The sequence below is a fragment of the Cyprinus carpio genome, chromosome A4 (assembly GCF_018340385.1).
Source record: "Cyprinus carpio isolate SPL01 chromosome A4, ASM1834038v1, whole genome shotgun sequence".
NCBI classification, from domain to species: domain Eukaryota; kingdom Metazoa; phylum Chordata; class Actinopteri; order Cypriniformes; family Cyprinidae; genus Cyprinus; species Cyprinus carpio.
This window is the reverse complement of record NC_056575.1, coordinates 24873159-24885504: the sequence shown is the minus strand read 5'-3', so window position 1 is coordinate 24885504 and position 12346 is coordinate 24873159. Positions and strand designations below refer to the sequence as shown.

Below are 12346 nucleotides of genomic sequence, written 5' to 3'. Positions count from 1 at the left end.
TAACATTTCTGATGTTCTGATTTTCAACATTGTTATAAAAATGCCCCAAAATCTCAAGAAAATCACATACAAACCATTTACCAATGTAATCGTGTGTTTATTATTTGGATATTTCGTGGGTACAGAGGTTTCTCTGTGTTGTCGTGGTCAGATATCAACACGGAAGTGTGAAGGAAATGCATCACAGACTAGGACAGGGCGGGATATGAAATGTTTTGTTGTATTGTTGAAATATTTTATTAGCCTTTTATTTATTAGCCTTTTATAAGGGAAGTCATGGCCTAGTGGTTAGAGAGTTTGACTCCTAACCCTAGGGTTGTGGGTTCGAGTCTCGGGCCGGCTATACCACGACTGAGGTGCCCTTGAGCAAGGCACCGAACCCCCAACTGCTCCCCGGGCGCCGCAGCATAAAATACTATCACATGATAATTTATCATACTATCATTATTACACATTGATTCCATGAATAATAAGTGTTCCTAAAATGTTTACAAAGACACTAATTAAGCATTAAATGTGCATCAGTTCAATTTATACATACCGTATTTTCCGCACTATAAGGCGCACCGGATTATAAGGCGCACCTTCAATGAATGGTCTATTTTAGAACTGTTTTCATATATAGGGCGCACCGGATTATAAGGCGCATAGAATAGAAGATACTGCAGTCAAATGTTTGATGGGTTGCGATATCCACTAGATGGAGCTGTGCTAAAGGAAATGTCAACATTTTGACAGAGCGCCTTGATCCATATATAAGGCGCTCCGGATTATAAGGCGCATCTGTCGTTTTTTGAGAAAATTAAAGTCTTTTAAGTGCGCCTTATAGTGCGGAAAATACGGTAAGCATTTATCTACTGTTAATTAATAACTTATTTTTTCATGAACCATTAACAACTCGTTTAATACTGGTGTAAAATGTATCACTTAGGTATAGTTAACAAGTTCAATTTAATTCAATTACAATTAAAAAAAAACATTATGTAAGTCTTTAATTAACACTTAAATCAATTACAATTAATGTTAATTACAGTAATAATAATTGAAAAACTCACTATTTTATTATAACTTGTTAATCAAAGGGAATCGTTTAAGATTTTAAAAGGAATTTGGACAGAATCACTGTTTTACGGCTGATCACTGAGTCGGCCAGCGATTCACTGAATGAGCCACAAAACCAACTTTGCAGTGGATATTAAAATCCAAAGTATAGTGAAAACACTATTAATTGGCAAACTAACAAGATCGGCAGTTTAAGACATTAACTTTGTAAGCACAAAACACAAGAAACTTCTCTTCTCAATATAAATAAGGCTTTATTGGATAAATCTAAGACATATAAACTAATCTAAAAAAATGAACACATTCACACAAGTTGCAGGAAGAGAGAAAGTGAGGAAAGAATGAGTTTAAGAGAATGAAAATGTGGAATCCCAAGTTTATAGTAATACTTGAAATTGCATAAACATGATCAACCATCAATCACTTAAATAACCCTTGCTTTAAATTCCTCAGTGAGGTTAAAATTATATTAAATGCACAAGTTCAGCTAAATTCTGGAGGTACTTGCATTGCCTTTGTAAGGGGTTCCCCTATCTTGTCTGGTTGAAAAGGGGTTTCCCAGGGTTGCTGATTGGCTGGAAGTTCAGTGGTCGTTTGAAGTGACATCAAGTTGAAACCAGTGGTTGGGCATTGTCTCAACGGAAAAGAAAAGAAAGCAAATCTTAACTCAGAACACAAAACTCTCAACGGAAAAGAAAAGAAACAAAAGCAAAGAAATAGAAGTAAAGTTTGACGAGACTAGGTGGCATTTCTCCTCATGGTTTTGGAGGAGCTGGCGTATAAGCCAGAGCACGCTTAAAGAGTGCTAAAAAGCAGCGTCTAAATGCGGTGGCAAAAGGAAAACCTAAAAGCTGGCATGACTAAAAAGCAATGACAAAGCAAAAGTTAAAAGCAAAATTTGATGGTGTCCTGAGTATTTAAACCGGGTTGTTAGACACATCCCAAATGGTGCCTTGACCAATTATAGCTCGTGGTGTTGTGATGTTTCTCCTCCCAATTCATAAATCAAATGTTATCTTATCAGTCACATGGTCTAAATTTCCCAGCTCTTACAGAGTATAATTTTGGACATGATTTCTATAACAATATGATAGATTAGACAAAGAATTGATTGGAAGAAAAGTTTCAAGCAAGAAGACTCAAACACACATACTAAACATGAATACGAACCCTAAAGCTATTCAATAGTTATTAAAAAGACACACATAATAAGTGATTAGAACATTAGTCAAATGTGTGGGTTACATACAAAAATGTTGAGTTATGCATAGAAAGGATTAGTTGCACATAAGTCCTTTTTAGATGGTTTTAGTTGCATCTACGTATGAAAAAGGCAGTCTCTCTGTCGTTCTGTGAACGTGCGACTGTCAAAAGGTCTAGAAGGTAGGTCTAGAAGGAGACTTGTCTTTGTCCTGGGTGGGGGAAAACAGTCTGAGGAGCTCGTGATCATGATTACTATCACTGGTTTACATGTGGCAGTCATGCTGTGCATCTCTTTGACCATCAATCTTGCTTACTTGCCCCAAAATTAATAATTTCCTGTTGAGTTGTTATGATCAGTGTGTTCTTTTGTGTTATGTTGAAAGCTGCTCTTTTTGTTAAATTTTTAATAAATTGAATCCAGGAAATTTATGTAAAACACAGAATTTGGTAAAAATAAAACTAAATTTGAGAAAAAATATAACATTTCATAGTGCCTTAAAAATAAAATTTTTGTTAAACTTTTAATAAATTGCTGTTAAATTGTGTATGATTTTTGAAATAAATGTTACACCATACTACTGCTGCTGCTGTTGTTCTTTTAATAAGCAAATGTAAAGAGTATACAATAAATGAAATGCCAAACGAACAAACAATAATAAACCTTTGTTTTTATCAAAAGTAAATCATGACACCACATAAAATATAAAAAGGTGTAAGCATTTATTCAGTTTAATATAATAAATGAACACTAATAAAATAAAATAACAAACTGACTCCAAAAATTTTTTTTCAACATCATGCTAAAGTTTTACAGACTATGAGACATTCACACTTCCCATAAAGGAGCAGTGACGGACCATGAAGCAGAGGGGGACCTGGGCCGTGGAGCAGTAACAGACCATGAAGCAGAGGGGGACCTGGGCCGTGGAGGAACCATGAAGAAGAGGGGGACCTGGGCCGTGGAGCAGTGACAGACCATGAAGCAAAGCCAAACCTGGACCGTGGAGCAGTGACAGACAATGGAACAGTTCCAGAGCAGTATGGAGCCATGGCGGTGCAGGCCCAGCGGGGAGCCATGGCGGTGCAGGCCCAGCGGGGTGGCCAGGCAGTGCAGGCAGAGCTGGAAGCCATGGTGAAGCAGAGACATGGACAGACCACTTGGCCGTGACAGGACAGACAGTGAGTTCTTGGGCAGCCTCCGTGGCCGAGACAGGACAGGCAGTGAGTTCATGAGTGGCCTCCGTGACCGAGACAGGACAGACAGTGAGTTCGTGGATGGCCTACGTTGCCGTGACAGGACAGGCAGTGAGTTCATGAGTGGCCTCCTTGGCCGTAACATGGCAGACAGAGAGTTCGTGGATGGCCTCCTTGGCAGTGGCAGAACAGGCAGAGAGTTCGTGGACGACCTCCTTGGTCGTGACAGGGCAGGAAGAGAATTCGTGGACGGCCTCCTTGGCCGTGACAGGGCAGGCAGAGAGCTCGTGGATGGCCTCCTCTGGAGATTCTGCAGTGGACGCCGCCACCTCTGGAGGCACTGGAGTGGATTCACGGTCAGGAGAAGCCTCAGGAACAGACTCGTGGACAGGAAAAGTCTCTGGAGCGCAGTGTGCAGCCCACACGCTCAAAATTGGCCGGGGACTCTGGCGTGGCGGCCATCTTGGCCGGGGACTCTGGCGTGGCGGCCATCTTGGCCGGGGACTCTGGCGTGGCGGCCATCTCGTGACGGGACTCTGGAGTGGCGGCCATGTCGTGACGGGACCCTGGAGTGGCGGCCATGTCGAGACGAGACCCTGGATGATCAGCTGAGACGTGACGAGGCTCAGGAAGTTCAGCTGAGGCGTGACGAGGCTCTGGAAGTTCAGCTGAGACATGGTGAGACTCTGGAAGTTCAGCTGAGGAGTGACGAGACTCTGGAAATTCAGCTGAGGCGTGACGAGACTCTAGAATGGCGGCCATTTTCTGAAGAGACTCTTGAGTGGCAGCCATTTTGTGACGGAGCTCTTGAATAGCGGCCATGTTGTGGAGAATCTCTTGAGACACTGACATGATGTGAGTAGGCTCTGGCATAGCAGGCATGACATGAGTAGACTGTGGTTTGGCAGGCATGACAGACAGGACATCACAATGCTCCGGTGCAGTAGGTACTGGAGGATAGCAGGGTTTCTCATCCGCAATCCCCACAGTAAACGAGGAACCACTCAACCGGAGTGCAAAGTCGATACAGCTAGTCAGAGTCCAGTGAGGTGTGTGTCGTGGCATTAACAAAGAGATTTCTTCTGTGAGTCCAAAACGAAAAATGTCTTTGAGGGCCACATCACTGAAGTGCACTAAGTGGCACAAAGAACAGAAATCCTCCACATAATCCTCAATGGGACGAGTCCCTGGCGTAGTCCAAGGAGGACTGCTGGGTTCATGGTAGGTTGTGTATTCTGAACAGTCCACTGAAGCCGAGTATAGATGAACCCAAGTGCAGTTTATTTACAACGGTGTAACCCAAAATCCAAACAATAATCCAAACAAGATACACAGACTTGACTAGAACAGACTTGACGTGGCATGAACAGACTAGACTCAATGACAGCAGATTACAACATTACGTTAATACACGACAAGGGCTAAAGGCAAAAACATGACTACTTATAGTAAACACTGAGGGTAACATGACAGGAACAAACCAATGGGAACAAGACACATGATTAAAGCAACCAATGAGAACAAACAGAACTGATAATCACATGACCAGACAATAACCAATGAGAACATGACACATACACAAAGCAGAGATACATGAGGGCAAGGGAAGCATGACACAAACAGCAAAATCAAACAATAACAACAAAAAAGACATGAAAACATGAACATGAAACAAAACCCAAAACAGACATTACATATAAAGATCTAAGCCTCAAGCATCGACGACAGATTGCTGTTTTTCAATGAAAAGCTTATAAAGAATGTATTTGCTAAATTTGTGTAAGCAATACACATCAAAACATGAAGAATGAAAACGCAGTACATACCAGATTCATCGTAACGAGTCATAAACACATCCACAGCTGTAAATCCCGGTTTAGTTAGAAAGGTAAGGGTCCACTGAACGACATCTCATGGAGCACGTTTAGTCCAACGAAGCAATAATGTTGTAATATGGATGATAATTCCTTTGTTTACGTTTCAGTTCTTCAGGGACATAATTGTTTGTGTCCGTTATGGAATAACTCACACTCAGAAACTGCGTCTTGGTAGTAAAAAAACAGCATGGTTTTGTAGCGTAGTGCCACAAACAGAATGAGATGATCCACCAAAAAAAAAGTGAAGTGAAGATGTTTATTTGAATTCTGGCGCTCTCTTGTGATGCACGCTCGGACGCACCTGTCATCTGATGGAGGCTGAACTTAGCGATCGCCTTTTTCTTAATTTTTTTTATTTTTCTACATTTTTTATATATGTTTAAGTGTGTTTTATGTTGAATGGGCCTGTATCTGCATGATTACCAGCACGTATTTTGTTTGAGTGCAAATCAGCTCGCTATTACTGTGTAATCACGGCTATCAATGTGAACGCCATCTATATGAATAGAGTGCGATTTATTGACTTTATGGAGCATTTATATGATTAGCATTTCTATAACTGGCCATCAGCACGTATTTTCATTGTAATTCATTGTAAATGCTGCATTTCTAGCAATCTCAGGACGTTCTATAATTGGCATACAAAGTTAAATCTTTTTTGTTTTTCTTATTTTTCTTACTCAAATTATTTTATTGTATTTTTCTAGTGCTCAAATAAATCACTTATTTGATGTCTAAGTTTCTGTCTAGTGTTTTATAATTGAAAAAAATATGCAGTGGTATATTTGATGACTAAAATTAGTTTGTAGAACCCTTCAATACAGTTAAAGTTAAAGGTAAATATTTTGTATATTTGGGGGGGGGGGGCTGATTTCATGTATCTTTATATCAAATAAAAAAAAAATTCAGTGTGGTCAAAAAAAAATTCAAGGCATTTCAGTGTCTATAACTTTTAATATTTTTTGAGCATTATCAACTCTGGTTGAACAAAAGTACAGCCCAAAGGGTCTTCTTTCCAAAGACACCAAATGTGTGTAACACACTGAAGTAAGGAACTGTTACAATTTTTTACAACAGAAATTATTTTGTCTTTATTTTGTCTAGACGATGTGCAGCTGATTGAGGAGCAAGTCTAAAAAAAAAATCATATTTTTCTGTACACAAACAAGCTAATTGCACATTCATAAAGTGATTGTTCTGTCTCTGTGAATATTACACATTTGACCCGACTGACAAGATCAGAATAACAATAAACAAAAATACTTTTTATGGAATAATCAGTTTAATACAAAAAAATAAAATAAAAAAAAAATAACAACACATAATGTAATATACAGCAACAGTCCACATCACATTAGTTTGTTTGTTCTGTATGTTTTTGATAGGTTGTCTGGCTGTATGGTGACAGAGGAGGGATGTTGTTATGTGACTTCAGCTCTGACTTCAAATCCCTCATGCTTGAGAGAGCTGGATCTAAGCTATAATCACCCTGGAGATTCAGGAGTCAAGATGCTCTCTGAAAAACTGGAGGATCCAAACTGCTCACTGGATAAATTCAAGTATGTCCAGCAGGAAGAGGTTTTAGGTTTCATTGGTTTAAACTTCTCAGTGTTTTCTGGGGATATTTATATGAGTCTAGGAGTTTTTAGAGGATGCAGAAATATATTTAGGATTTAAAGAGCACTAGTCTTATTCTTTTAGTCTTCTAATAAAATCTTAACTAAACTGCTCAAACGAAACAAATGAACAACAAAACAGTACTTTAACTCACCCCCTAACTGGCCTGAAAACGGGAGAAAACAGTGAAAACACAACAAAAATGTAGTCACCTCCCTACAGCTTCCATAAAAGGTAGAAACAAACATTTTCTTGACTTGTAAAAGCAAAAAAGCCCTGACTTTAAAGGGGACATCGGATGCCCATTTTCCACAAGTTGGTGTGATTCTTTAGGGTTTTCATGAAATGTCTCCAAAATACTTTGGTTAAAATACCTCAATGGTTGTGTAAAACAACACCTTTTTTAACATGTCGAAAACAACTCTGTTCACAGCAAGCCGTGTCTCTTTGAATGATAATGAGCTACCGCTCCCAAGCAATCACCCCGAGTACCCTAGCAACAGCATATCAACATCTTAGATACCACCCTGAGTACCCTAGCAACTGCATAGCAACACCCTAGCAACCACCCATAACACGTTATCAACCTCAAAGCAACAACATCATGTACTTTAGCAACCACCCTGAGTACCTTGTATAGTAACTGCATAGCAACAGCAATTTGTTTACTGACTGAATGTGATTCTGTTTGTCTTTTCTAGTGTGGATCATGGAGGAGAATCCATGATGACAGCAGGACTAAAGAAATGTATGTCTACACACACTCACACACACACACACACACACACACTTGTTTTTATGCATTGTGGGGGTCACCTGTCAGAATTGCTACATAATGGGATCACCCTTTCCTATGATCCTACAGAACTAAAACAAAATAATGTGACAAAAACTAAAAAGCCTGTTTGCCTCACTACGGATTACAAATATTTCACTACAAAAGTTATAAACCTGACGCAGTGGTTACTTGTGGGGACATTTCAGGTATTCTGGGGTCCGCCAAACACAACCAGTTTTTGGTCATTGTAGGGATTGAACTCACACTCATTTAAACTGACTTCAACACATTTTTAAAGCAGTTTGTAAAAAGACAATCTACTTTTGAATAGAATAGGAGCTCCAAACAAAAAAATTGCTACATTATTTATAGATGTTCTATTTAATACAAAGTAACATTGCTTGTAAAAAGCATTTATAAAAACATTTGAAAAACATATCATCTGTAATCTAAACCATTTCACAAAACTCGTTAATGAGTAGGTCAGCAAGTCAGCAAATAACCAAAACTCTTTCATGACTGTGTTCAAAGGAAATACTCATTTGAGTGTAAAAGAAAAATTCATTAACCCTTCATGACACATTTAGTTAAGTGAAATAGCCAAAGATGGAAACTCACCAATAACATTTCTCTGTAGAAGATCAGCATAACTCTTGAAAGCCTGCGTAAACATTTAGTTAAGTGAAATAGCCAAAGATGGAAACTCACCGATAACTTTTCTCTGTAAAAGATCAGCATCCTCATATCAGCGAGAAGCAGTCTTAAGGCCTTTCTACACTGAGCAAGATGCGAAAAAGCGAGGCGAATCACCGATAAACAGTGCTTTCATACCAAACGCAAAACAAATTTCCACCAACTCACAACTCAACACCAGCACGCTACGACCAACAAACCAACAATCCACATCTACTCATCTATGAAACTTGAAATGGATTTAACATCATCGGCTGCTCAATATACAGCATTACATTAAGATAAACAAGGTACTACACCAAAAACAAGTTATCTATAATGCTTACAAGAATAGGCTACATCCTAAAATATCATTAGAAGTACAATTAGCATCCAGCTACACTTGAAAATGTATGTAATTATTAGTGTATCTGCTTACCCACTTTAAACCATCATCGAGTGCTTGTAATAACTTCCAATTGTGATCTATAGTTGATTTATAAGCAGAAACATGCAGTCTTTGTATGGTTAATAACACTACACTGCTAATATTTGTCATAAACATCCTTTATTGGTATTAAAATATCATGAGCTGCATACAAAATACATACAGAAAATATATTGTAATAATCATATGTTTATTTGCTTTCATATTTCATGTGTAGAAAAAGAGTAAACATGCTCTGACTCATAACACTTGCACATGTGGAAGAAAACGGCCGGTGCGCTACAGATCACACAATTCAATGGACAATTAATAGAAATGTTATTCTGTATAAAGAACATGTGAGAATAAATATGTTCTCAAATACCAGTGATAACCCACTCTCCTCTTATCCTGGATTTCTCTTTTCCGGAATACTCTTCTTCTGTGTTTTTTTTTACACTGGTTTTCAAAACAGAGGCACCACTTCTCCCTTTTTGTGCAACAGCAGCTGCTCTGGTCACGTGATCCTAGCTCAAATCTTATTGGACGGCCCGAAACTGAAAAACATTCTTTGAACTTGTTTGGAAAAAAACATTAATCATCGCATCCGACAAATGTTTGCGGTCTATGTGGAAGCATCCATAGAAATCTATTGTTTTATTCCAGTGCATCATCGCATCCGATATTAATTTTGTTTTTTTTTTTTCGTGCTTAGAGTGGAAAGGCCTTTATAGTTACAGAACTGTACTGTAATTTTGCATTATTTTTATCAAATGCAACATTTAAGTCAATGCCATCTTTGTTGCTGTTGAAGGATCATAAGATATATTGTTTTTTTGTGAAGTAACACTGTCAAACAGTGACAGCAGCAGGTAAAGTTACAGCAGGAGGCCACGTCTCTCTTGCCTCCATTGAGTTTGTACAGACCCCTAAAGATTATCCGCTATTTGGTGGGGAGTAATTGAGAATGAATGCGGCAAATTCAATATACATAAGACAATCCATCAATCACAAGATTGGATATGGTTATGATCTGCTATTACTGGTTCATATGATAAATCATTCCGCATCCACGAATCAGTCTGAATTAAAAAAAAATTGGCTGTTAATAGGAGGATTAGTTAAAGAGTAAACAAACAGTCAGTGCCAATAGTCTTGTGGGCAGTGCGCCAACATATAGAGCTGTTGTGCTACAGACATCTTGAGTTCAGATCCCTGAAACTGAAGGTAGATCTTCATTCTGTGACCAGTGTTTACTGAGCTTTGATGGATGATGAATGAACAAAAGATGACTATTAAAAGAACAGCTGAACATCAGTTCACAAATAAAACATTTTTAAATTGATGAGATGTACTAGGGCTGGGCAATATTGCCTAAAAATGTATCACACTAAAATTGTTCATTTCAGTCGATATCGATAATTATCACAATAAATTTCAAATCTTTATTTCTTTCAAGTTTAAAGGCAGATTTTTGCTCCTAAGTGAAAGTTGTAGAAACCAGACTGTTACCTGTGAATTTAAACTACTCTTTATAGTTAACACTTAACACTTTTCCAGCCAGTTTAGTCTCTGCATGTTTTAATGATAATAAAAAATCATCAAGCAGGTTTGTGTTCCTGACTTTGACACACATCTTCAGCACAGTTTGCAGTGCAGGCTGCAATATTAATAATAAAACACACACATATCACCTAAAAACCAACATTTGACCATAGCTTGAGTTTGGATGCAGATGTAAGTTTATGTTCATTATCAAAAACAGGAACATCTGTAAATATTGTAACAACCTCATTTTATGTTTGAGTTTTATTAAATTTAACCCTGCTTGAGCTTCCATAGTAGCAAACATTTAGATCATGATAACCACAGTTAAAACCACACATACCATGGTAAATATATAACTATATGGGTTCTAGGTATCTGTATAAAAACAGTAGTCTAAATACACAAACACTATAGCTTAATCACAAAAAAATATTTAATTCCATTACTCCTTTAATACAATTAATTTATGTCTATAGTAATAATATAATAAAATTTGATATGAATATCCCACATTTCTGCCACAATACCATGGTGCTGTTAGTGTTACTACAGTAAATCCATGGTAAATTATGGTGATTTATAGATGGAAAAGTCTTCTGACTGTCTCGCTGCTCACAGTGTTTCCGCTGTTTGTCAGCACTGTTTCATATGGATAATAAACTAATTTAAATCATAAAGTCATTTGTGTTCTTCACTGAAATCAAGCTCTTCACACTGGATCTCACATCACTGTTTAGTGTCGCGTTACCGAGACTCATCAGTGAATAACTCATCTGCTTTAGTGAGCTTGTGCTGCACTGCTGCTTGAACTTTGATTCTGTATAAACAAGGTTAAAAAGGCCTAAACCACATTACTAGAGGTCTGCACAATGACATATTCTTAATAGGGGTGTAAGAAAATATAGATACACGTGAGTATCGTGATATTTTGTTTGGTGATACTGTATCCATTCTCAAAACTGAATATCGGTATAAAAAAATAAAAAAAATCAGAAAAGATCATGTCAGTTGTTTCGTTTTGTTAAGTGAAAGTGTTAAGAAACCAGACGGGTACCTAGTGAATTTAACCTACTCTTATAGTTACCAACTAACACTTTTCCAAGCCCGTTTAGTCTCCTGCATGTTTGTAATGATTAATGAGAAATCAGAACAGGTTTGTGTTCCTGACTTTGCCACGCATCTCAAGCACAGTTTGCAGTGCAGGCTGCAATTACTAAATAATATTCAATGTTTTTTTCCCCTGGGGGGGGACTCCCTCTAAAAAGGGAAATTGAAACAATTTTTATGTTACGATCATTATCAAACACAGGAAATCTGTAAAATTGTAACAAACCTCATTTTGATATTGAGAAATTTAGTAATCTGATGCTTGAGCCTTCCATAGTTAGGCGAACATTTAGATCATGATAACCACAGTTAAAACCACACATACCTGGTAAATATCTAAGCTTATGGGTTCTACGGTATCGTATAAACAACATGTAGTCTAAAATGACACAAAACATATAGCTTAATCACAAAAACAATATTTAATTCCATAACCCTTTAATACAAATTAATTTATGTCTATTAGTAATAATATACTAAAAATTTGGATATGAATATCACAAATTTCTGTCACACAAATACTATATGGCGCTTAGTGTTATACCAGTAAATCCATGGTGTAAAATGATGGTGATTTCTATAGATGGAAACAGTCTGACTGACTTTCCGCTGCTCACAGTGTTTCTTGCGATGTTTGTCATGCGCTGTTTCATCTGGGATAGTAAATCCAGTTTAAATCATTTAAGTATATTTGTGCCTCGTCTCTGAAAATAAAGCTTTTTCAACACTGGATCTCACATCCTGTTCAGTGTCCCGTGACCGAGACCTCAGCAGTGAATAACTCATCTGCTTTAGTGAGCTTGTGCCTGCACTGCTGCTTGAACTCGTGATTCTTGTATACCACAAGGTTAAAAGGGCCTA

General features: G+C 37.8%; 1 long non-coding RNA gene across 1 annotated transcript; it reads left to right on the top strand.

Annotated features, from left to right (window-relative positions):
- Positions 1–6603: 6603 nt before the first annotated feature.
- Positions 6604–9219, top strand: LOC122140615. Its single transcript, XR_006157201.1, has 3 exons — positions 6604–6895; positions 7655–7701; positions 9069–9219. It is a non-coding gene; the product is annotated as an uncharacterized LOC122140615 (long non-coding RNA).
- Positions 9220–12346: the final 3127 nt, after the last annotated feature.